General features: G+C 40.5%; 1 non-coding gene and 1 pseudogene across 1 annotated transcript; one reads left to right on the forward strand and one right to left on the reverse strand.

The window, feature by feature from the left end:
• Nucleotides 1-12,428: 12,428 nt before the first annotated feature.
• LOC110138906 (neurabin-2-like) lies at nucleotides 12,429-26,783 on the reverse strand (annotated as a pseudogene).
• Nucleotides 22,041-22,112, forward strand: TRNAC-GCA (transfer RNA cysteine (anticodon GCA)). The gene has a single exon. It is a non-coding gene; the product is annotated as a tRNA-Cys (tRNA).
• Nucleotides 26,784-27,690: the final 907 nt, after the last annotated feature.

Consider the following 27,690-nt stretch of genomic DNA (forward strand, 5'->3'; position numbering starts at 1 on the left):
CAGTAAATCTTTAATTTAATTTTCTGTTGATGGGTGGGGCTGTGTTCCCTCCCTGGTGTTTGACCTGAGGCCAAACTCTGATGGAGGTAATGAAGATAATGATGACCTCCATCAACAGGTCCCATGCATGCATTGTGGCACTGAGTGCCCTTGAACCTGCAGCAGCCCACTGCTGACCCACACCTCTGCTGGACACTCCTGCACACTCACGGGCAAATCTGGGTCAGTCTCTTGTGGTGTCACTGCTCCTTTCTCGTGGGTCCTGGTGCACACAAGATTTTGTTTGTGTCCTCCAAGAATCTGTTTCTCCCGTCCTGTGTAAGTTCTGATGGCTCTAAGGTGGGGTTAATGGCGGCCTCCTCCAAGAGGGCTTATGCCATACCCAGGTCTGCTGCACCGAGAGCCCCTGCCCCTGTGGCAGGCCACTGCTGACCCATACCTCCACAGGAGACACTCAAACACAGTTCTGGCTCATACTCTGTGGGTGTTTTGGGTCCTGGTGTGCACAAGTTTTGTGTGACCTTAGGCAAGCTTTAATCCTTGTGAGACTATATTCTTATCTGTAAAATAAATAATAACACCTCAAAGGGTCATTTTAAGAATTACTTGAGATTTTTACACGTCACATGCTTGGCACAATGTCTTGTTGTTTGTTCAGTCACTAAGTAGTGTACAACTCTTTGCGATCCCATGGGCTGCAACACACCAGGCTTCCCTTTCCTTCACTATCTCTCAGAGTTTGCTCAAACTCATGTTCACTGAGGCAGTGATGCACAATGTCTAGTACATGGTTAAAATTCAATATGCAATAGCTGCTATTATGTGTACCAGACTGCTTTTACAATTATGAGAGCAGTGATTGTAATTTTACACTTAATATACTTCAATATCAATGAATACACATTATTAAAATGGCAGATTAGGCAAATAATGTGAATATTACTAAGTTGATTATTGCCACTATTAAAATAGTATAACTCAGATGGTTTGAGGGGGGGTTATTTCCCAAGAAAAAACAATTCCCAGTAAATTATTGACTATTCCAAAGCATAAGAGAGACAACACACTAATTTTCTATAAAGCTAGCATATCTGTAAAGCTATCATAGAAGATTTTAGCAAATGCTAGTAGAAAAATTTTAAAACCCTGCAAACTACTTTTATTTATGAATATTACTACAAAAATCCTAAGTAAAATTACTAGAGTACAAGTTAGAAATTTCTTAGTTATAAAAGGCAGACTTACTACTACTTAATACTTACCACAGATTTACCACTAAAACCTGGCTTAAGCAGAAAGTGGATTCAGGGTGACACACAATAAATTAGGGGTAAGTGAGATTTCAGGCATGACTAAAAACAGAAATTCATACCGTCATCGGGGTCAGTTTTTCTGTTTCTCCATCTCTCAGATTTACTTCTGCATTGAGTAAAAGCAGAATTGGTAATTCAAACTAAGTTGCTTACTATAGACAACTTTAAAAACTGGTCAAAATATCAAGCACCATTTCTATACAAGTATCACAGAGCTAACAAGATAGTGAGGAATGGCTGGATTAACATTCTGGGGAAAAAAAGGAATCCTGAAAAGTGGAGGGGGACCTATCAATCAGGTTTACTTCTGTCCTGCTTACATTTGCCAAAGTAAAGAGGTACTTAAGAAGACTGGACTCTGCCTTTTGAGATTAGGGGGACAAATGTTCAGGAGTTCAGGGCACACTGAGGATGAGAATTCTGGTAAACGATAGCCCATTTGTTTTGGCAGGAAAGCAGAAACCTCTTCACATATTTACAACAAAGGGAACATACTTCAGGGAACTGGCACACAGGTGATGGAGCATCTGAAATCCAAATGGGATACGACGGATTAATAGAACAAGATGCCACAATCACTCTTGGGCTGGAGATACAGAAGTAAGAGACAATGTCACTGGGGCTCCGGGGTGACCTAGTGGAAGCTAGAACTGTAGCAGGCCTGTCCAGTTGGAGCCACAGAGAAAATGGAGCCACTACCAGAGAAGATGCCCAAAGCAGAAAGAAATGCTCTGACCTCTTTCTTCCTCCCAAACATGGAGGCTTGTCTCCAAGAGGTTGGGAGTCAGGGAAGGTAGAAGAATAGTTTGAGAACAAACACAGCCAGAAGAACACAGACCCCGAAAAGCTGCACTCCAAGGATGAAAATGAAGCAGAACTAAAGCATCCTCTTCCATTATAGCTTATTAGACTACTGTTCCACTTTAATGCAGATAACTCAAGGCATCAGGCCACTTTATTCATAGAAGAATACTAGTTAGAACATCTGGTACTAATTAGAAGACCTAGTTTTGTGATTATTAAGATGACTGACCCAGTATCATACATTTTCCCCAACTTTGCTCCTAAATATATATTCATAGTCATGTATTTACCATGTTACACCTTAGATAACTATTGAAAAAATTTTCCAGGAGTTTTTAAAGTTGTGATTAAAAAAACACACAACATAAAATTTACCATCTTAGCCATTTTAACTGTATAGTTCAGTAATGTTAAGTATATTTACATTGCTGTGAAACAAATCTCCAGAAAATTTTCATCTTACGAAACAGAAATTCCATTCCCTTCAACAAGAACTTCCCATTTCCCTCCTTCCCTAAGTCCCCAGTAACCACCATTCTACTTTCTGTTTCTATGAATTCTCAAGAGACTTTCTGTGTGCACATGTACATGTACACACACGAATGCAGACGTTAAATTGAATATGACAAGATGTTAACATTTGTTGAATCCACATCATGTATCTATAGAGTACACTGAACTATTTTTTCAACTTTCCTGTGTGAATTTTTTCATAATAAAAAAGATAAAAAGTAAATGATTAGGCAAAACAGAAATACCAAATAAAAATGGACATTTTCAGGCAAACAAAAACTAACAGATTTTTTGTTCTCAAAGAGGGAAAATGATACCAAATAATAGGTCAACTATACAGGAAGAAATGGAGAGCAGTGAAAATGGTGTGTGCTGCTGTGGAAATAATGTCGTTGACACTAGAGATGAGCAAAATGTATTATTTGAGGGAAGAAATGACTCAGTTTTAAATTCAATGAATGCCTAAGATTAAGAAAGTTCTCTACATCGACTGGTGATGAAAAACCTTTGTGTTCTAGAGGCAATAATTATCTGAGCTTTCAGGATGAAGATGAACACTTTTGAATACTAAAATAAAAAATAAAAGTATAAGCATGGCAGTTCCTCAAACAATTAAAAATATTACCATATGATTCAGAAATTCCACTTTTGGGTACATAACTAAAATAATTGAAAGTACTACACTGAAATCAGGTTGATTATATTCTTTGCAGCCAAAGATGGAGACGCTCTATCTAGTCAGCAAAAACACGACCAGGAGCTAACTGTGGCTCAGATCCTGAAATCCTTATTGCCAAATTCAGACTTAAATTGAAGAAAGTGGGGAAAACCACTAGACCATTCAGGTATACTGCTACTGCTGCTGCTAAGTCACTTCAGTCGTGTCCGACTCTGTACGACCCCATAGACGGCAGCCCACCAGGCTCCCCCGTCCCTGGGATTCTCCAGGCAAGAACACTGGAGTGGGTTGCCATTTCCTTCTTCAATGCATGAAAGTGAAAAGTGAAAGTGAAGTCTCTCAGTCGTGTCCAACTCTTAGTGACCCCATGGACTGCAGCCCACCAGGTTCCTCCATCCATGGTATTTTCCAGGCAAGAGTATTGGAGTAGGGTGTCATTGCCTTCTCCAATTCAGGTATGACCTAAGTCAAATCCCTTATGATTATACAGGTGAAGTGAGAAATAGATTTAAGGGACTAGATCTGATAGAAAGAGTGCCTGATGAACTATGGATGGAGGTTGGTGGCACTGTACAGGAGACAAGGATCAAGAGCATCCCCAAGAAAAAGAAATGCAAAAATGCAAAATGGCTGTCTGAGGAGGTCTTACGAATACCTGTGAAAAGAAGAGAAGTGAAAAGCAAAGGAGAAAAAGAAAGATATACCCATTTGAATGCAGAGTTCCAAAGAATAGCAAGGAGAGGTAAGAAAGCCTTCCCCAGTGATCAATGCAAAGAAATAGAGGAAAACAATAGAATGGGAAAGACTAGAGATCTCTTCAAGAAAATTAGAGATACCAAGGGAATATTTCATGCAAAGATGGGCTCAATAAAGGACAGAAATGGTATGGACCTAACAGAAGCAGACGATATTAAAAAGAGGTGGCAAGAATACACAGAAGAACTGTACAAAAAGATCTTCATGAGCCAGATAATCACGATGGTGTGATCATTCACCTACAGCCAGACATCCTGGAATGTGAAGTCAAGTGGGCCTTAGAAAGCATCACTATGAGCAAAACTAGTGGAAGTGATGGAATTCCAGTTGAGCTATTGCAAATCCTAAAAGATGATGCTGTGAAAGTGCTGCACTCAATGTGTCAGCAAATTTGGAAAACTCAGCCATGGCCACAGGACTGGAAAACGTCAGTTTTCAGTCAGTGACTGAAATCACTGAACTGATAATCCTGAAGAAACATTGGTACATAGCATATATAATTCATACCAGAGTTATTCACATCAGCCAAGAGACAGAATCAACCACAGTGTCCATTAACAGATGAATGGATAAACAAAATATGTTATGAATATGCTATGAATGGTTATTCAGCCATAAAAAGGAAGGAAATTCTGATACATACTATAACATTAATGAACCTTAAAGACATTATGCTCAGCAAATAAGCCAGACACATAAGAGCAAATATTGTATGATTCCCACAGTATGAAAAGCCAATCTACAGAATGGGAGAGAATATTTGTAAACTGTATGTCTGATAAAGGGTTAATAAAAAATATATAAGGAACTTACAGAATTAATTCAATAGCAAAAAGAATAACCTGATTAAAAATGGGCAAAGGACTTGAATAGACGTTTTTCCAAAGAAGACATTCAAATGGCTAACAAGTATATGAAAAGGTGTTCAACATCACTAATCATCAGTCAGTTCAGTTCAGTCACTCAGTCGTGTCCGACTCTTTGCAACACCATGGACTGCACCATGCCAGGCTTCCCTGTCCATCACCAACTCCCGGAACTTTCTCAAACTCATGTCCAACGAGTCAGTGATGCCACCCAACCTTATCTCATCCACTGTCATCCCCTTCTCCCACCTTCAATCTTTCCCAGCATCAGGGTCATTTCAAATGAGTCAGCTCTTTGCATCAGGTGGCCAAAGTATTGGAGTTTCAGCTTCAGCATCAGTCCTTCCAATGCATATTCAGGACTGATTTCCTTAAGGACTGACTGGTTTGATCTTGCAGTCCAAGGGACTCTTAAGAGTCTTCTCCAACACCACTGTTCAAAAACATCTGTTCTTTGCCAATCAGCTTTCTTTATGGTCCAACTCTCACATCCATATATGACTACTGGAAAAACCATAGCTTTGACTAGACAGACCCTTGTCAGCAAAGTAATATCTCTATTTTTTATTATGCTAAGTTGGTCATAGCTTTTCTTCCAAGGATCAAGCATCTTTTCATTTCAAGGCTGCAGTCACCATCTGCAGTGATTTTTGGAGCCCCCCAAAATAAGGTCGGTCACTGTTTCCCCATCTATTTGCCATGAAGTAACAGGGCCAGATGCCATGATCTTAGTTTTTTGATTGTTGAGTTTTAAGCCAGCTTTTTCACTTTCCTCTTTCAGTTTCATCAAGAGGCTTTTTAGTTCCTCTTCGCTTTCTGCCATAAGGATGGTGTCATCTGCATATCTGAGGTTATCAGGGAGATGCAAATCAATAACACAATGATATATCACCTCACATCGTTAGAAAGTCTAATATAGAAAAAACAGAAGATAACAAGTGTTGCTGAGAGAATGGAACCCTTGTACAATGGTGGAAATGTAAATTGGTACAGCCTTTATAGATACACTATGGAGTTTCTTAAAAAATTAAAAGTAGAACTATTATATGATCCAGCAATACCAGTTCTGGATATACATCTTAGGGGAAAAAAAAGCAGAATCTCAAAGAGATATCTGCACCCCCTGTCCATTGCAGCATTATTCACAATAGCAAATTTATGGAAACAACCTAAATGTTACAGTATCTATATACCATAAAAATGGTATATTATTGGTATAATGGAGTATTATTCAGTCATGAAGGGAATCCTACTGTTTACATCAACAAGGATGAACCTGGAAGGCATTATGCTAAGTGAAAAAATCTAGATAAGGAAAGACAAATACTGAATGGTATCACCTATATGTAAAATCTAAAAAAAGTAAAGAAAAGTTGAGCTAATAGAAATAGAGAGTAGAATAGCTGTTACCAAGGACTTGGGTGTGGGGGATATGGAAAGATGTTGGACAAAGGGTACAAACATACAGTTATAAGATGGCTAAGTTCTGAGGATCTAATGTACAGAATGGTAACTATAGCTTAATACTACTGCTGCTAAGTCACTTCAGTCGTGTCCGACTCTGTGCGACCCCAGAGATGGCAGCCCACCACCCTCCCCCATCCCTGGGATTCTCCAGGCAAGAACACTGGAGTGGGTTGCCATTTCCTTCTCCAGTGCATGAAAGTGAAAAGTGAAAGTGAAGTCACTCAGTCGTGTCCGACTGTAGCCTACCAGGCTCCTCCTTCTATGGGATTTTCCAGACAAGAGTACTGGAGTTGGGGCCATTGCCTTCTCCTAGCTTAATACTACTGTATTGTATACTTTAAATTTGCTGAGAGAGTAGATCTTAAGCACTCTTACACACAGAAAAAGGTAACTGTGATGTGATTAGCTTGATTGTGGTGATTGTTTTACAATGTGTATAAATTATCAATTTGTACATTTTGAATATATATAATTTTATTTGTCCATTATACCTCAATAAATGGAGAAATAAATGGCAACCCACTCCAGTATTCTTGCCTGGGAAATCCCATGGACAGAGGATCCTGGCAGCTGCAGTCTATGAGGTTGCAAAAGTGTTGGACATGACTTAACAACTAAACAACAACCTCAATAAAGCTGGGGAAAATTGTTAAGATAGTAAATATTATGTTATATGTATACTACCACAGTTAAAAGTAAATAATAGTAAAAGTAATATCTCTAATTGTATCTCTAGTAGTGAGTAAATATTGATTTGATATTATTACTTAAGCTATACATGTTATATGTATGAAATACTTAATGATATTTTTCAGAAAGCTAGTAATTTATAAAGATGTTAATTTCACCTAATTTATAAATTTAACAGAATCCCAACAGATAGACCTACATGGTTTTTTATTTGATTGTTAGTTTTTAAGTAGACAATCTGATTTCTTAGGGAAAAAAAATATATATATATGTAAAAAAATGCAGAAAATCTCTGAAAAAGAAAAGCAACTAGGAAGAAATTTTTACTCAGTGCTTTTATTGTTAAAGGGTGTTGGACTTTGACAAATAGCTTTTCTGCATTAATTGAGATAATCATGTGCTTTTCCCTTTAATTATCTTAATATAAATTATGTTAGCTTTTTTGTGTGTGTTGAACCACTCTTGCATTTCTAGAATATTTCCTACTTGGTCATAGATATAATCATTTTAATACCATACTGGATTATTTTACTGAGGATTTTTGGATCTATACTTATATGGGATATTGATCTGTTATTTTTGTTTCTTGTAATGCTTTTATCTGGCTTTAGTGTCAGGATAATGCTAGCCTCATAGGGTGATTTCCAAAATGTTCCTTCCCTTTCTCTTTTTGGAAGGATTTGAAAAGGATTGGTGTTATTCTGTTTTAAATGTTTGATAGAATTCACTAGTGATGTCATCTGGTCCTAGACTTCTCTTTGTTTGGAGGTTTTTATTACAAATTCTAGCTCTTTATTATTAGGACTGTTTAGATATCCTATGTCTTCTTGAGTCAGTGTCTATAGTTTGTGTGTTTCTAGGAATTTTTCTATTTCATCTAAGTTATCTATTTTGTTGGCATATAATTGTCCATAGTATTTCCTTATAAATCTTTCAGTTTCTGTAATGTCAGTACTAATGCCCTCACTCTCATTTCCAATTTTTTAGTAATTTGAGTATACTTTCATTTTTCATAGTCAGCCTAGCTAATATTTTGTCAATTTTATTGAGTTTTTGAAAAAAAAAACAACTTTAATGTCTATTGATTTTCTCCATTCTCTCTTCCATTTATCTCTAACCTTTATTATTACCTGGCTTCTGCTATCTTTGGATTTAGTTTTCTCTTCTTTTTCTAGTTCCTTAAAATCAAGCAATGAATTTGAGAACTTTCTTCATTTTTAACATAGGCATTCATAGCTATAAAATCTCCCCTGAGCACTACTTTAACTAAATCTTATAAATTTTTCTATTTTTGCATTCATGAAAGTATTTTCTAATTTCTTCTTTGAATCCTTGATTATTTAAGAGTGTGATCTTAATTTCCACAGAGTTGTGATTTTCGAATTTTATTTGTTATTAATTTCTAATTTCACACTATTGTGGATAGAGGAGATATTTTGAATGATTTCAAACTTTTGCAATGTATAAGACTTGTTTTGTGGTCTGACATGTCTATCCTGGAGAATGTTTCATCTACACTTGGGAAGAATGTGTTCTTGTGTTGTCAGGAAGAATGTTCTGTATACATTTTTTGGTCTAGTTGGTTTATAGTGTTGTTAAAACCCTCTATATCTTTATAATTTAGCAGCTGTCCTATTCATTATTGAGTGAATTATTGTATTCTTCAACTACTTTTGTAGAAGAGTCTATTTCTTCTGTAAGTTTTTGCTATGTGTTTTTTGGACTTCGTTATTTGGTATATGTATGTATTTATCATTGTTAAATCTTCTCAATAAATTGACCATTTTATCAATATATAATGACTTTTTAGACTCAGAAATTTTTATTCTTAAAGCCTACTTTGTTTTATATTTCAAAACTGAAACTCTGTACTAATTAAAGAATAACTCCCCATTTCCCCTTACCTCAGGTCCTGGTAACGATTATTGTACTTTCTGAATTTATGAATTTAATTCTTCTAGGGAGGGAGGCCTGGCATTCTGTGATTCATGGGGTCGCAAAGTGTCGGACACGACTGAGCGACTGAACTGAACTGAACTGAACTGAGGTACATAAATGAAATCATATATTATTTGTCCTTTTAAGTCTGGATTATTTCACTTAGCATAATATAGTCAAGGTTAATCCATGATGCAGCATGCATCAGAATTTCATTCACTTTAAAGGCTGACTAATATGTCATCATATGTATATACCTCATCATATGTATATACCACATATGTACATATGTGAGGTATGGACATAACAGAAGCAGAAGATATTAAGAAGAGGTGGTAAGAATACACAGAAGAACTGTACAGAAAAGATCTTCACGATCCAGATAACCACAATGGTGTGATCACCCACCTAGAGCCAGATATCCTGGAATGTGAAGTCAAGTGGGCCTTAGGAAGCATCACTATGAACAAAGCTAGTGGAGGTGATGGAATTCCAGTTGAGCTATTTCAAATCCTAAAAGATGATGCTGTGAAAGTGCTGCACTCAATATGCCAGCAAATTAGGAAAACTCAGCATTGGCCTTAGGACTGGAAAAGGTCATTTTTCACTCCAATCCCAAAGAAAAGCAATGTCAAAGAATGTTCAAACTACTGCATAATTGTACTCATTTCACATGCCACCAAGGTAATCCTCAAAATTCTCCAAGCTAGACTTCAATGGTACTTGAACCGTGAACTTCCAGATGTTCAAGCTGGTTTTAGAAAAGGCAGAGAAACAAAAGACCAAATTACCAAAATCCGTTGGATCATAGAAGAAGCAAGAGGATTCCAGAAAAACATCTACTTATGCTTCATTGATTACGCTAAAGTCTTCGTGTGGATCACAACAAACTGGAAAATTCATAAAGAGATGGGAATACCAGACCATCTTACCTGCCTCCTGAAAAATCTGCATGCAGGTCAAGAAACAACAGTTAGAATTATACATAGAACAACAGACTGGTTCCAAATTGGGAAAAGAGTGTATTAAGGCTGTATATTGTCACCCTGCTTATTTAACTTATATGCAGAGTACATCATGTGAAATGCTGAACAGGATGTAGTTCAAGCTGGAATCAAGATTGCCGGGAGGAATATTGATAACCTCAGATATGCAGATGGCAGAAAGTAAAGAAGGACTAAAGAGCCTCTTGATGAAAGTGAGAAAGGAGAGTGAAAAAGTAGGCTTAAAACTCAACATTCAGAAAACTAAGATCATGGCATCTGGTCCCATCACTTCATGGCAAATAGATGGGGAAGCAATGGAAACAGTGACAGACTTTATTTTTGGGGCCTCCAAAATCACTGCAGATGGTGACTTCAGCCATGAAATTAAAAGATGCTTGTCCTCAGAAGAAAAGTTATGAGCAACTTAGACAGAATATTAAAAAGAAGAGACATTACTCTGCCAACAAAAGTCTGTCTAGTCAAAGCTATGTTTTTTCCAGTAGTCATGTATGGATGTGAGAGTTGGACAATAAAGAAAGCTGACTGGTGAAAAATTGATGCTTTTGAACTGTGGTGTTACAGAAGATTCTTGAGAGTCCCTTGGACTGCAAGGAGATCAAACCAGTCCACCCTAAAGGGAATCAGTCCTGAATATTCATTGGAAGGCCTGATGCTGAAGCTGAAACTCCAATAATTTGGATACCTGATGTGAAGAACTGACTCATCTGAAAGCTGAAACTCCAATACTTTGGCCACCTGATGTGAAGAACTAACTCACTGGAAAAGACCCTGATACTGGGAAAGATTGAAGGCAGGAGGAGAAGGGGACGACAGAGAATGAAATGGCTGGGTGGCATCACTGACTAGATGGACATGAGTTTGGGCAAGCTCCAGGAGTTGGTGATGGACAGGGAAGCCTGGTGTGCTGCAGTCCATGGGGTCGCAAAGAGTCAGACATGGCTGAACTACTGAACTAAACCAAACTGATACACCACGTTTTGTTTATCCGTTGATTTATCAGTGGAAATTTGGGGTGTTTCTACTTTTTGGCCATTGTGAATAAATGCTCTATGAACATTGGTGTGCTAATGTCTGAATCTTTGCTTTCAGTCCTTTTGGATATATACCTAGAAGTGAATTTGTTGAATCATGTGGTCATTCTATATTTGAATTTCCTAGGAATTGCCATACTGTTTTCCTGCACCACTTTACATCTGCACTACACACAAGGATTCCAATTTCTCTATATCCTCACTAACACTGGTTATTTTCTGTTTTTATTTATTTTATTGTTTTAAAACAGTATTCATCCTAATTGTTATGAAGTGGTATCTAATTGTGCTTTTGATTTGTACTAATCTAATAATTAGTGATGTTGAGTGTATTTCTGTATGTTTATTGGCCATTAGTATATCTTCTTTAGAGAAATGTCTAATCAGGTAATTTGCCCTGTGTATTTGTCTTTTAAATTATGTCAAAAAATGTCAAGGTTCAAGCCTAAAATACAATACTGACTCTTATTTCTACTTATATCACACCTTTACCAGTGTTTTTTTATCTCTTTGTAGTCTTAGGTTACTATCTTTTTTTTCAGTCTGGGTGACTCCCTTTAGGCTTTCTCATAGTGCAGGTGTGCTAGTGACAATTCTCTTAGCTTTTATTAAAGAATGTCTATTTTCTTTTTTTGTTGTTGTTTCCCTCTTGGGCCTGCTTTTATGAGGGCACAGCCTGTAGAAAACTAGGAACAATACATACATATATATTATACATAGAGAAGCAATTCTGTAAAGTCAGGCCCCGCCCCCTCCACCTGCTGAGGCTGAGGACTTAGGCACTGAGTCAGTCAGCAGCCCTTTCGGTGGGTACGCGCACATCTGAGGGAAGGAAGAGGGTGCTGAGAAATGCTGATCAATGGCATGACCTATTTACAGGAGATGAGGAAAAGCCAAAATGAAACAAGGGTTTTTTTGTTTTTTTTTTTTTTTTTTAAGAAAGAACAAAAACCCGGCTGAGGCAGGGATGTGAGGAAAAGGTAAAATGAGAGATGGATTCTGAAAGGGAAGGGGACCTGAGAGGGGTCTCACTTCCCTTGGTCAAAGCCCCTTTAACTTTAGGGTTAAAGTGGGGAAATGGAGTTGATATCACTTGGAAATCAGGCTGCCAGCAACACAGCCCTGGTCTCCAAAAGATGAAAAGTAGTAAAATTTTGCCCTCCAGTCAAAACATTGGAATACTGTGTGTGTGAGTGGAGTGAGGCTGAATCTCTGGGGTGTCAGTACAAGGCTTCCAAGGTGTGGGCCTGGTAGGGCAAGAAATCTGTCTCTAGGCTGGTAGAGGGCAGGGTGAAGTATTGATGACAGGGGAGGAAGGACAATCAGAGGGGATTAATTATTGTTCAGTCAAGGGATGATTCCTGTTAAGTAGAATTGGAATTCCTCAGTGTTTGCAAGTTTCCTTCCAGTTCCAAGATCTGAAAAATAAAGGAAAGAAGGAGTCAGGCTTAGGTATGGACATGGGCCCCGCCCCTCCTACCCCCCTGGAGGGGACATGACCTTGAGCTCCCAGTCAGCAGCATGACTTCTCTTTCTCCCTCCAGGATCCACAGGATGGGTGCTAGAGAAGGGCTGACTTGCTGCTGCCTCCTGCCCCTAGGGCACCCCTGGGCCTACTTTGTCCAGGAGCTTTTCCATCTCCTCCTTCCTTGGCAGCTCTGACTCCTCCAGAACCCAGTGCTATGCTGTCTTCTTTTTTAGGAAATTGGTCTCCTTGTGCTGGTAGTCCTTGATGAGGCACTCAGCCTTGCTGTACTTGTGCTCTAGGGCCTGGTACTGGGCCTGAGTCTCCTGCAGGTGCTCACTCACAGCATTTCATGGGCCCTGGGCCTTGCCCCCGTAGCCCTCCAGCCTTTCCATGTGATCCTTTTTCTCCTTCACACTCTGTTCCAGCTGGGCCTTCTCCACCCACCAATGCCCCTTCTCCTGCTCCAGGCTCTGCAGTTTCCTTTTCAGCTGCTGGATCTGTATCTCAGTCACAGCATGCTAGATCTGGAGCTCCTTTAACTTGTGCACAGCTTCTCAGGCTCCATGCCCACAGGGGACAAGGCATCCTGATTCTCTGCCAGCTGAACACCTCAATGGCCATGTTGCCACCTGGGAACATGGGGCTCAGCTCCTCAACCTCATCAGTGGCACACTCTCCCATCTCCTTGTTATCCTTCCCCTCCCCATACTGGGCTTATCTCTGCTCCATCATTTTCTGCTGCCATTGCACCTATTTCCAGGGTCTGCTAAGTTAGCTGGGCCACCTCACCTGACTGCTTCTGGCCAATCATAAACTGTATGCAGCCCTTGGTGTTCCAGAGCATGGAGGCTGCAAAGTTCTGGGTCACTCCCACCAGATTCATTCCATCCATCTCCATCAAGAGATCGTTCACCTGGATCCTGCTGCCCTGATGGACCACACTGCCGTCAGTCACGGTCTTCATGAACATGTCCACCTTCTCCAGGCCCATGTCTGTCCATGCCCCAGGCCAACAATGCAGATGCCCAGGCCCTTGGCGTCCTTCTCCCACTCCACAGGATACAGCTCTAACCTTTCTACCTGCTTCTCCAGCTGTACTCAGCAGAGGCCACCATGGGATCCACGTCCTTGTTGCAATGATGGTCATCCTTGTTGGAGTAGGTGCTGTACACTTGAATGGTCTCCGTGCTGAAATGGGCCTTCTGGCTCAGGGATGGGTCCTTCTCCTCTGAGAGTCCTGGGATCTCCATGCACCCTGATTTGGCTCATAGAGGGGCTTCCCTTCCTCCTCGTCTTCTTCATTGTCCTCCTCCAGGGTATTGCCCCCCAGGAGTCCTCCCCAATCTCACTATAGGCACTCATGTCCACCAAGTCCTCCTTCTTGGACTCGTACCTCTTTGGGGATCATGTCCTGGCTCAGCCATCACCTACCCCTCTCTCAGAAACCACCAGGGTCGCCACCTCCTCCTCAGGGGTTGCCTGGGCCATCTGCCCCTCTGGCAGGTGCTGGCAGTAGTTGCCAAGGTACAGCCATTCTCCAGGGCTGCATGGGCTGTAACCTCCTCCTGGATAATTTCCACGGGTGTCACCTCGGCCTCCAACTCCCTGCTTCCCTCCAACTCCACAGGCTTAATGAAGCCCCTCCTGGGGCTTGAGAGGAACCAGGCAGGGGCCACTCGGTGCTGCAGAGGCTGTTGTCCTTCAGAGACACACTCCTGGGCTGGGATATTCCCCGATGGGACAGGCAGTAGCAGAGGAGGCTGAAACACAAGGGACCACTTGCTAACCAGCTTCAAGTTGACCTGGGGAGCCCCCTTGGCCCCTGCCCTGGGCAGCCTGGACCCACAATGGAGCCCAGTCCTTGAGTCAGGCTCAAGGTCTCTATTTGGTTTATTTTTATAATTTTGATATTCTCTATCTGGTGACACATCATTCTCCTGGGTTTCTCTAGTTCTTTATTTATGGTTTCCTCTAGCTCTTTGAGCATATACAAAACAATTAACTTAAAAATCTTTGTCTAGTAAGTCCAATGCATGTGCTTTCTCAGTGCTATTAATTTCCTTTTTTTCTCCCTATGAATGTGACTTTTCCCCCTATGAATGCAGGCTTCCCTGGTGGCTCAAATGGTAAAGAAACTGCCTGCAATGCAGGAATCCCAGGTTCGATCTCTGGGTCTGGAAGATCCCCTGGAGAAGGAAATGGCTACCCACTCCATATTCTTGCCTGGAGAATTCCATGGACAGAAAAGCCTGGCAGGCTACAGTCCATGGGGTTGCAAAGGGTCAGACACAACTGAGCACCTAGCACTTTCACTTCCATAAATGTGACCTACTTCACTGTCTCTTTCCATAACTTGTCATTTTCGTTGTTGAATACTGGACATTTTGAATATTATAATGTGGTGACTCTGGAAATGAAAGTAATTCCCTCCTCAGGATTTATTTCCTGTTTTCTGTATATTCTTTGTTGAGTATGGCCTCTGAAATCTCTGTTCTGTTAGCCTGTGGTCAGCTAGTGATTTAACAGAGATGTCCTTAAACTCTCAGAGTTGAAAGAACGATAGTAAAAGGAGAAAAGAAAAAAATCTACCCTGGTCTTTATAGATTAGTTCTGTGTCAGGACACTCCTTTAACTCTTAGCCAGTCCATTTACAACTCTGGCTTAGTTTTTACTTCCCCCTTTCTATGAGCCTAAAGATCAGTGGGAAGTAAACATTCAGGGCTTTCTCAGGTGTTTTCTGAGATATGACCAGCCCTGGGCATGGGATGTTGTTGTTCAGTTGCTAAGTTGTGTCTGACTCTTTGTGACTCTATGGACTGCAGCATGCTAGGCTTCCCTGTCCTTCACTGTCTCCCTGAGTTTGCTCAAACTCGTGTCCATTAAGTTGGTGATACCATTCAACCATCTGAACCTCTTTTGCCCCCTTCTCCTCCTGCCCTCAATCTTTCCCAGCATCAGGCTCTTTTCCAATGTGTGGGCTGTCTGCATCAAATGGCCAGAGTATTGGAGCTTCAGCCTCAGCATCAGTCCTTCTAATGAATATTCAGGGTTGATTTCCCTTAGGATTGACTGGTTTGATCTCCTTGCAGTCCAAGGGACTCTCAAGTATTCTCCAACACCACAGTTCAAAAGCACCAGTTCTTCTTCACTCAGCCTTCTTTATAGTCCAACTCTCACATCTGTACATGGCTACTGGAAAAACAATAGCTTTGACTAGTCAGACCTCTGTTGGCAATGATGTCTCTGCTTTTTGATATGCTGTCTTGGTCTGTTATAGGTTTTCTTCCAAGGAACAAGCATCTTTTAATTTTGTGGCTGCAGTCACCGTCCACAGTGATTTTGGAGCCCAAGAAGATAAAGTCTGTCATTGTTTCTATTTCTCTCCCATTCTACTTGCCATGAAGTGATGGGACAATATGCCATGGTCTTAGTTTTTTGAATGTTGAGTTTTAAGCCAGTTTTTTCATTCTCCTCTTTCACCTTCATCAAGAGGATCTTTAGTTCCTCTTTGCTGTCTGCCATAAGGGTGGTGTCATCTGCATATCTGAAGTTATCAATATTTCTCCCAGCAATCTTGATTCCAGCTTGAGCTTCATCCATCCAGCCTGGCATTTTCATAATGTACTCTGCAATAAGTTGAATAAGCAGGGTGACAATATACAGCCTTGACGTACTCCTTTCCCACATTTGAACCAGTCTGTTGTTCCATGTCCAGTTCTAACTGTTGCTTCTTGACCTGTATACAGGTTTCTCTGGGGGCAGGTAAGGTGGTCTGATATTCCCACCTCTTGAAAAATTTTCTACAGATTGTTGTGATTCACACAGTCAAAGACTTTAGCCTTATCAGTGAAGCAGATATTTTTCTGGAATTCGCTTGCTTTTTCTATGATCCAATGGATGTTGGCAATTTGATCTCTAGTTCCTCTGCCCTTTCTCAATCCAGCTTGTGCATCTGAAAGTTCTCGGTTCACATACTGTTGAAGCCTAGCTTGAAGGATTTTGAAAATTACCTTACTAGCATGTGAAATGAGCACAATTGTGCAATAGTTTGAACATTCTTTGGCATTGCCTTTCTTTGGGATTGGAATGAAAACACCTTTTCCAGTCCTGTGGCCACTGCTGGGTTTTCCAAATTTGCTGGCATATTAAGGGCAGCACTGTCACAGCATCATCTTTTAGGATTTGAAATAGCTCAACTGGAATTCCATCACCTCCAATAGCTTTGTTTGTAGTGATGCTTCCTAAGACCCACTTGACTTCACACTCCAGGCTGTCTGGCTTTAGGTGAGGTGATCACACCATCATGGTTATCCAGGTATTAAGACCTCCCCCCCCCCTTTTACAGTTCTTCTGTGTATTCAGAAATGGTAATGATGTAACAGAAGCAGAAGGGCATGGGCATGACTTTTCATCTCCTGTTTATAAGTGGATGCTTTTGAAGGCCCTATTTCCCAAAGTTGTTCCCTGCCCCAGCTTTTCCTCCCAGACTTTTAGCATGCGTATTTTCTAATGGAATTGTACTCTTTTGTCACAGATAACAACAACTTGCTCATTTACCTTTCAATACTTTCCAGGAATGACCTCTATTTAGCCACTTTTCCAAACTGAGATTGTTCTGAGTTAGGAAAAATAAAGGCAATGCCTGCTCTGTTCCTTCCAGAACCAGATACCCACAAGAGGAACACAGACTGTCATCAAGACAGTCACTGCACCTGGGAGGAGTTTGGAGCAAGGCTAAGTTAAAACTAAAGAGTTCTTCTACAATGTTAAAATGGACTTTTTCCCGATTCATCATTCACTTGGTTGCTGCAATCCATTGACTACTTTCCAGAGTTCTGACAAAGTTGATTCAGACAACTTTGCCTAGTTTTCTTTTGGTGTTTCCAAGAAGTGATAGGTGCTTGAAGCCTTCTACTTTTCCATTTTCACTAACATTTGAAATTCTTTTTTCTTTAATTATTTAATTTATTTTAAGTGACGGATAATTACTTTACAATATTGTGGTGATTTTTGCCATACATCAACATGAATCAGCCACTGGTACACATGTGTCCCCCCATCCTGAGCCCGCCTCGCACCTCCCTTCCCACCCCATCCCTCTGGGTTGTCCCAGAGCACCAGCTTTGGGTGCCCTGCTTCATGCATTGGTCATCTATTTTATAAATGGTAATATACATGTTTCAATGCTATTCTCTCAAATCATATCACCCTTGCCTTCTCCCACTTAGTCCAAAAGTCTGTTCTTTACATCTGTGTCTCTTTTGAGGCCTTGCATATAGGATCATCATTACCGTCTTTCTAAATTCCATACACATGCATTAATATATTGTATTTGTGCTTCTGTTTCTAATTTCACTCTGTATAGGCTGCAGTTTCATCCACCTCATTAGAACGGATTCAAATGTGTTCTTTTTTATAGCTGAGTAATATTCCATCATGTATGTGTACCACTACTTCTTTATCCATTCGTCTGCTGATGGACATCTAGGTTGCTTCCGTGTCCTAGCTATTGTAAACAGTGCTGCAATGAACATTGGGGTTACATGTGTCTCTTTCAATTCTGGTTTCCTTGGTAACACCTGAAATTCTTAATAATATTTGAATTGTGAGTCTCCCACTTTCCTTTTGTATTGGGCCCTGCAGGTTAGGTAACCATCTTTGCCCCTAAAACTTTCTAACCATTTTAATAATTTTTCTGCCTCTTATTCTTGTCACTATAGAGCATTCTTATAAGTAAGTCCATGCGGTCATCTTTCCCTGGTGCTAGATTAATACTCAACTGAGAATCATCACAACTATGACAATGAATGCCCTCAGTAATAGTGTGGATAATATCAACAATATTTATTCTTATGTCCAAGACAAATTTTGGGAATTTTTAAGGTATCTTCTGAAACTAAAGAGTAACCCTCAACTGAATTTGCTAATTCCAACTAGGATCCTGGATATCCTCTCAAGGAATGAGGATTTTTAATTTAATGCTATTATATGACTTTATAGATCAGCTTTCATAGGCCTCTGTGTTCAGCAACTTCCCAGGGAATTCTTTTATGTAACTGATAATCCAAGACACTTCAAATAAAAGAAAGTCTTACCCTCCTGATTGTTCATCTAACTCCATACCACACATTCTTCCCTCCTTCTCCCCAAAATATTTAAAGGTTCAAATTTTTCTTTGAGTGTCTCCAGCCTTTTCATTAACTTAGTCACAACCAGTGACTACCACCACCATCACCAGCAACAAATTATAGCATGAGATGGGTTAATTTCGACTCCACTTTGTATCAGTTAAGATACTTTCAGCTGAAAATAGGAGAAGACCAACTCAAATGCCCTACATGATGAGGAAATTTAGTATCTCACATACCAAAGTCTTCAGAGATAGGATGGTCTCAGCACTGGTTAACTGAGTGATTTATGACATTATGAAATACCCAAATTCTTTCTGTATTTCTGCTATGTTATTCTTACTCTGTTGATTTGTCTTCTAAAACTGACTTTCATCATGACCCCATAATAATTGCTACCAACATAGGCATAGCATGTAGATGGCAATATCTCAAAGTAGAAAAAGTTTTTTCTCCTCAATCTTGGTAAGCTCAGGGAAATTGTACCCAGAAACCACTTCCTTAAACCAATCACTGACCAAGGAAATGAAGTTACCATGATTAGTTTAGATGAAGCAAAATTTATTCCAGTTTTTTAAAGAATCTCCACACTGTTCTCCAGAGTGGCTGTACTAGTTTGCATTCCCACCAACAGTGTAAGAGGATTCCCTTTTCTCCACACCCTCTCCAGCATTTATTGTTTGTATACTTTTTAATAGCAGCCATTCTGACTGGCATGAGATGGTACCTCACTGTGGTTTTGATTTGCACTTCTCTGATAATGAGTGATGTTGAGCATCTTTTCATGTGTTTGTTTGCCATCTGTATGTCTTCTTTGAAGAAATGTCTGTTTAGTTCTTTGGCCCATTTTTTGATTGGGTCGTTTATTTTTCTGGAATTCAGCTGCAGGAGCTGCTTGTATATTTCTGAGATTAATTCTTTGTCAGTTACTTTGTTTGCTATTATTTTCTTCCATTCTGAAGGCTGCCTTTTCACCTTGTTTATAGCTTCCTTTGTTGTGCAAAAGTTTTAAGTTTAATTAGGCCCCATTTGTTTATTTTTGCTTTTATTTCCATTACTCTGGGAGGTGGGTCATAGAGGATCCTGCTGTGATTTACATCAGAGAGTGTTTTGCCTATGTTTTCCTCTAGGAGTTTTATAGCTTCTGGTCTTACATTTAGATCTTAATCCATTTTGAGTTTGTTTTTGGGTATGGAGTTAAAAAGTGTTCTAGTTTCATTCTTTTACAAGTGGTTGACCAATTTTCCCAGCACCACTTGTTGTTAAAGATATTGTCTTTTCTCCATTGCATATTCTTGCCTCCTTTGTCAAAGATAAGGTATCCATAGGATTTAGGTGCATGGATTTATCTCCGGGCTTTCTATTTTTACAATGAACAAAATCCTCTGGTGAGCATTTCCTTTTGTAGAGCATGAGCAATAAATAAACTTTTGTTATACTAAGATACTTAAATTTTGGGCTTAAGTATTTGTTACAATAGAATAATTAAACCTGTCCTGAGTAGTAATAAGTATAGTAACAGGGTGTATATTGTCACCCTCTGTATTTAATGTATATGCAGAGTACATCATGAGAAAGGCTGGGCTGGATGAAGCACAAGCTGGAATCAAGATTGCCGGGAGAAATATCAATAACCTCAGATATGCAGATGACACCACCCTTATGGCAGAAACTAAAGAAGAACTAAAGAGCCTCTTGATAAAAGTGAAAGAGGAGAGTGAAAAAGTTGGCTTAAAGCTCAACATTCAGAAGACTAAGATCATGGCATCTGGTCCCATCAGTTCTTGGCAAATAGATGGGGAAACAGTGGAAACAGTGGCAGACTTTATTTTTTTGGGCTCCACAATCACTGCAGCTGGTGATTGCAGCCATGAAATTAAAAGACGCTTACCCCTTGGAAGGAAGGTTATGACCAACCTAGACAGTATATTAAAGAGCAGAGACATTACTTTGCCAACAAAGATCCATCTAGTCAAGGCTGTGGTTTTTCCAGTAGTCATGTATGGGTGTGAGAGTTAGACTATAAAGAAAGCTGAGCACCGAAGAATTGATGCTTTTGAACTGTGGTGTTGGAGAAGACAATCTTGAGAGTCCCTTGGACTGCAAGGAGATCCAACCAGTCCATCCTAAAGGAGATCAGTCCTAGGTGTTCTTTGGAAAGACTGATGCTGAAGCTGAAACTCCAATACTTTGGCCGCCTGATGCGAAGAGCTGAGTCATTTGAAAAGACCCTGATGCTGGAAAAGATTGAGGGCAGGAGGAGAAGGGGACAACAGAGGATAAGATGGTTGGATGGCATTACTGACTCAATGGGCAAGAGTTTGGGTGAACTCCGGGAATTGGTGATGGGTAGGGAGTCCTGGTGTGCTGCGGTTCATGGGGTCGCAAAGAGTTGGACATGACTGAGCAACTGAGCTGAACTGAACTGAGTAGTAACAAGGGAATGGAAGCCAATCCCCTCCATGTTGTTGAAAGGGTTCCAGAGAGAAACTGAAAGTGAAAGTGAAGTCACTCAGTCGTGTCCGACTCTTTGTGACCCCATGGACTGTAGCCTACCAGGCTCCTCTGTCCATAGGATTTTCCAGGCAAGAGTACTGGAGTGGGTTGCCAACTGAGGCACATTCTAAAACTGGGAAAAAATCCTACTAGAAAGGATGATATCTTCTTAATTTTCTTTGCTATGCATGATACTCACTCCTTAGATCTAAAACTGAAAGCCTCTGGCTTTCTTCCAGACAATTTACTGAACACAAATAATGGTATCTTGATCAGTCTTAGCCTACTTGGTTAGTGTATAATATTCCACTACTAGCTTACCTTCCCAAGCTTTCTATGCATTGTGTTTAAATTAAGAATGCATAAGAACTTTAAGATTTGAGTTTAATGCCCTAAATAAAAACTTTAAAAATGTACTTCCTTAAATGATTCTTGAACGTTCCTGTAAAGGTAAGGACCATATAATGCTATTTGTACTGTTCTAAATTCTATTCATGGATGGAGTAAACTTTACTTCTAGCTCATAGCTTACCTTTTTTTTTTTTAGAAAAACTATTTTTTTGAATTTTGAAAGTGTGATAACACATTTACAGGAGACTTGGAAAATACAGAACACGGTTACATATAATTCCACTGTGTGTGGGTGTGTGTGTGTTAGTCACTCAGTCGTGTCTGACTCTTTGCAACCGCATGGACTGTAGTCCATCAGGCTCCACTGTCCATGGGATTCTACAGGGAAGCATCCTGGAGTGAATTGCCATTCCCTTTTCCAGGGAATCTACCCAACTCAGGGACTGAACCCGGGTCTTCCACATTGCAGGCAGATTCTTTACCATCTGAGCCACCAGGGAAGACATAGGTCCACTATATATTACAATAGGGCTTCCCGTGTGGCTCAGGTGGTAAAGCATCTGTCTGCAATGCAGGAGACCCGGGTTCGATCCCTGGTTTGGGAAGATTCCCTGGAGAAGGAAATGGCAGCCCACTCCAGTATTCTTGCCTGGAAAATCCCATGAACTTAGGAGTCTGGTGGGCTACAGTCCATGGGGTCGCAGAGAGTCGGACATGACTGAGCGACTTCACTTCACTTCACTTCACTATATACTACAATTGTTTTTTTAAGTAGATAAATTAAGATTTTTAGCTGGAGTTTCAATACCAAACTCTCAAAAAATAATAGAATGAATATACAGAGAAGTAGAAGGATATAGTAGACCCCAAAATGTCTGTGAACTAATTCAGCATAAGTAAGACATAGAATTTTCACACAACAGTAGGATACAGATTCTATTCAAGTTCCCATAGACTATAAACCAGGAGACACTGGAACATATCCAGGGACATAAATTAAGGTGCAAAAGTTTCACAGTCTAAAGGTGTTGAAATCATAGAGTCTGTTCTCTTATCATTGTGGAATTATGTTAGAAATCAATATCAAAATATACTTGAAAATAACCCACATACTTTCAAGTACAATGTGACATTTACCAAGGGAGATCTTCGACTTAGCTGTCAAAAGCCTCAGTAAAGTTAGACTGAAAAAAACAGAGAGTGATTACAGAGAAGAAAGCATTTAAATGAGAAATTAATATCCAAATGAGAAATTAATGTTAAGTATATTGTAAACTAAATCCTATGTATTTGGAAATTAAACGTCCACTTTTAAATGATGGGTGTATCTAAGAAGCCATAACAAGGAAAATTTAAAAATACTTGTAATAGAATGAAAATGAAAAGAGAATTAACCAGAATTTGTTGCATGTAGCTGAAGCTGCTCAATGCAATTAAATATACTGTGAAGTCTTAAATAAGGTATAAAAACAAATAATGGACACTAGCATAAAATTTTGTAAAATTTGAACAAAATCTGTAGTTAGTAATACTGTGTTGCTGTGCTTGTGCTGTGCTTAGTTTCTCAATCGTGTCTGATTCTTTGTGACCCCAGGGACTGCAGCCCGCCAGGCTCCTCTGTCCATGGGGATTCTTCAAGCAAGAATACTGGAGTGGGTTGCTATACCCTCCTCCAGGGGATCTTCCCAAACCAGGGATTGAACCCAGGTCTCCCACATTTCAGGTGGATTCTTTACTGACTGAGCCACCAGGGAAGCCCCAGAATTTATCACTTGTTAATTTCTTGTTTTTGTTTTTGTTTTTTACAACATAGTATTTCTTTATATTCCCAGAATTGGATTAGAAGTTTCCTTCTTCTCTCTCTTCTCCTTCTGGGACCCCTAGAATATGAATGCTGGTGCATTTAATATTGTCCCAGAGGTCTCAGGCTGTCTTGGTTAATACAAGATTTTGTTTGTGCCCTCCAAAAGTAGAGTCTCTCCCCCATCCTATGGAAGTCCTTTAATCAAATCCCACTGGCCTACAAAGTCAGATTCCCTGGGGATTCCCAGTTCCTTTGCCAGATGCCCAGGCTGAGAAGCCTGATGTGAGGCTCAGAACCTTCACAACAGTGGGAGAACTTCTTTGGTATTACTGTTCTCTGGTTCATGGGTGGCCCACTGAGCAGGTATGGGATTTGATTTTATAGTGTCTGGGCCCCTCCGATCATCTCATTGTGGCTTCCTCTTTGTCTTTGGATGTGGGGTATCTTTTTTTCTGTGGGTTCCAGTGTCCTTCTGTCGATGGTTATTCAACAGTTACTTATAATTTTGGTGCTCTTGAAGGAGATGAGTGCATGTCCTTCTACTCTGCCATACTGAACTATAGAAAAAGCTCATAGCTTACCTTTTAAAATTACTTATTGTTGATTTTGAGTCATTTGTATGTGTGATGATAGTATTCTGATTATGTTTTAAAAGGGGAATCTTTGCTTTACATGTGGATATATTCCCAAATATTTACAGATGAAATAATAAAATTTCTTGAATTTGCCTCAAAATAACCCAAAGGTTGGAGTGGGGCAGAGGGAATGAGGAGGATGAATAGGGATATAGAAGAACTAAGATTGGCTGTGACTTGAAAATTGCTAAACTAGGTGATGGGATTCATCTGATGCTCTCTTTGTGTTTCCATACTTTAGTGAGTAATCACTAACATGTTCTAAACTCAGTTCTTTGTCAACCTTTCCCCACTCTCTTCTCCAAGAGCCTCTTGTGCTACATTACTTCAGTTGTGTCTGACTCTTTGCGACCCCATGGACTGTAGCCTAGCAGGCTCCTCTGTTCATGGGATTCTCCAGGCAAGAATGCTGGAGTGTGTTGCCATGCCCTCCTCCAGGGGATCTTCCCAATCCAGGGATTGAACCCATGTCTCCTGCATTGCAGGCAGATTCTTTACCACTGAGCCACCAGGGAAGCCCAAGAGCCTTCTGGCTGGGCATATTAGAAACTGCCTCATGCTGAGCAGGGTATGCACTAGTCAGTTCATGGAGTATATAGAATGCAACTAAATATATGGAGGTGCACGCGTCAACGAGCCAAAATACTGAGTTGAAAGTGTTCCCATTGAATGTAGCACATCCTGTTCAGCCTGTGGAAACTGACTTGTCCAATAGAAAAATGTTCACACCTGCTCTCCCCTAAATAACCCCTTCTACACCTTAACCCCAAGTTATCTGCACTTATGCCACAAGCTCCCAATTCTAGTGTGTTTTGGAAGGGGCAGATGCCATTCATAAAATGATTGAAAAATGTTAGATAGTATCTGAGGATTTCAGTCAAAGATGGTAGACTAAATACCTTAGAAAACTCACAAAAATTACATTAACGGGCTATTATGAAGGCACAAATCTACTAGAACCTAGAGGAAGAGGGAAACAGTGAAGCTGACTTGGCACATATGAGAAAGCTGAATCTCAAGCATGGAGAAAACTGAAATCCCATTCACCCTGAGAAACCCCTGAAAAGGTCAGGAATTTGGTAACACTGAGTACTTCTAAAAGTGGGAATGAAGATAGTGATAACAATGAAGGGTTGGTTGTTTAAATTTTATCTGAAATCAGTTAGGTTCCTGGACCCCATGCCACAGAGCACAGCCAGTCAACTATCTTTCTTTTCACTGGCCTAAAGATTAGTGATTCATTCCCTGAAAAGACTAATACAATTTCTGGACCAGGGAACTCTGACACAGTTGAAGTGAGGAGTACTATATTTAAAACAATATAATCAATTTATATGAAAGTTTACATACTCAATAATAACAGCCACCTCATCCTACTCTCTGAGATTACTTCCATTTAGACTTACCACAGGGGAAAGTTTGGAAGACTTGCAAGGAATCTGAACACCTCAACAGAAAAGGCTAAAAGATGCAGAGTTACCCAAAGAAATATGCAGACTTACCCAAAGAAATGGAGCAATCAGAACACTCCACAGTGTAAACTAGTCTTCAAGTCCCATCTACATGCACAGAGCTTTCAGCTTTCTAGTACTCAAATCTTAAATACAAATAGACAACCAAGAATCATCATTCACTTAAGAAAATAAAAATATGAATGATATGAAAGAGACCAAAATTAAAAAGCAGAGGAAGTAATTTGGAGGAAACAGAGTCCATTCATGGAAATGGAAACTTAAACCCAAGCATTCCATTTCTCTAACATTTCCTTAGCATATTTATTTCATAGTTCAGTCTTCCTCCTCTGGAATTCACTTGATCATGTTAGCAAAATCCTGAGCTGCCTCCAGATCTGGTGTGTGCCAGTGTTAGGGGAAGCACACTGACTGAAACCGCCCACCCTGGCCAGGCACCATAGTAACCATTTGCATGAGTTGTTTTACGACAGGAGGTCCTGATGAGGAACACAGAACTAATAAGCCACCACCAACCGGAAGAGTTCAGGAAAGGTCAAAAGGAGACACCACATGTCCGACCACCTCCCAGAATCCTTCTCTCTGGCATCCATCTTGGCTGAACAAGGCGTGCACCACCAGGAAGGACTCTGAGTCAGAAAGATTAGTTAAAGACAACCTGGAAACTAACCCCATCACCATAAAACCTGAAACTGCGAGCCATATGGCAGAGCTGTTCTCCTGGGTTCCCTTACCCCACTGCTCTCCACTCAGGTGCCCTTTCCCAATAAAATCTCTTGCTTTGTAAGCATATGTGTCTCCTTGGACAATTCATTTCTGAGTGTTAGACAAGAGCCCAGTTTTGGACCCTGGAAGGGATCCCCCTTCCTGAAACAAATGGCGACTCTGGCGGGGACTCTTCTTTGCTGCGACTGACATCCTGACCACTCAGGGTACTCAGGGACCAGCTTGCACGCTGTTGGACCAGACCCAACAGTCGTGACTGGGACCCTTTTGTCCCTGGTTTCCGCCTGTCATGGACAACTGGCCAGAGTGCTCCGACCAGTAAGGAACGAGAGACTTATTGACCTCTCTCCCCTTCCCTCTCTCTTTCCTCTCCTTAACCTTTCCTATCCTTCCCTTTTTTTATAGTCCCCCGGTCCTAGACACAGGAATCTGGTCGAAGGGCCTCAGCTTGAGCTGAGGATTGGAGACCGGTCACCTCCTCTTGACAGAGAACTTGAATTCTGGTTCTGTGCTGGTCTGGTTTCTGGTAGGGCCGAGTTCCAGTCCTCCCTTCTCTGGAGGCTCAGGGTAAAGTCCCGTAATGCCTGGATATCTGCAGGTGGCAGGAGACGTGTGTAAGGCCACCCCTTTTGCCCCCATCTCCCGCCTCCTCCCCCTTCTTCTTTCAGCCCGGCTTCCTTTCCTCCCTTTGAAATCTTTGAAGACCTGAGATATTTTCATTTACTCTGTTAGTACTTGGATCTGAAGTTCTGTGTCTCTATAGGAGGTTTTCTGAGAGACTGCATTCTTGTATTTAAGTGAGTGTCTGATGAGGACTGCCAGGTCTATGTGTGTGTTTTAACTCTGTGTTCAGTGTTGTGACTTTTGATGGCCATTTTGCTTTGTCTGGCCACCATTTGGTTTAGACCTGCCACCATTTTGTTAGAACTTGATTTTCTTTCCCTGTGCCTTGAGACCAGGGCTCCAGCTCTGTTCTCAGGAACAATTATCTAGACCATCTCTAACTACTGAGACTGAGGGAAAATGGGGAAAAGCCTTTAAAATTTTTATTTATTCCAACTGTTTTTTATAAACTAGTTAATTTTATATTGTAATATCTAATTTATGACTAAGCTTAGAAAATGAAGATAGATCTTGTGTTGTATCTGTCTAAATATGTCTTGGTATGTCTTTGTCTCTGGGTAATATTTTTGATGTGAGAGTTGGACTGTGAAGAAAGCTGAGCACCAAAGAATTGATGCTTTTGAACTGTGGTGTTGGAGAAGACTCTTGAGTCCCTTGGCCTGCAAGGAGATCCAACCAGTCCATCCTAAAGGAGATCAGTCCTGAGTGTTCATTGGAAGGACTGACGCTGAAACTGAAACTCCAATACTTTGGCCACCTCATGCTAAGAGTTGACTCATTGGAAAAGACCCTGATACTGGGAGGGATTGGGGGCAGGAGGAGAAGGGGACAACAGAGGATGAGATGGCTGAGTGGCATCACTGACTCGATGGACATGAGTTTGGGTAAACTCTTAGAGTTGGTGATGGACAGGGAGGCCTGG

This window comes from Odocoileus virginianus, chromosome X (genome assembly GCF_023699985.2).
Source record: "Odocoileus virginianus isolate 20LAN1187 ecotype Illinois chromosome X, Ovbor_1.2, whole genome shotgun sequence".
Classification (NCBI taxonomy): domain Eukaryota; kingdom Metazoa; phylum Chordata; class Mammalia; order Artiodactyla; family Cervidae; genus Odocoileus; species Odocoileus virginianus.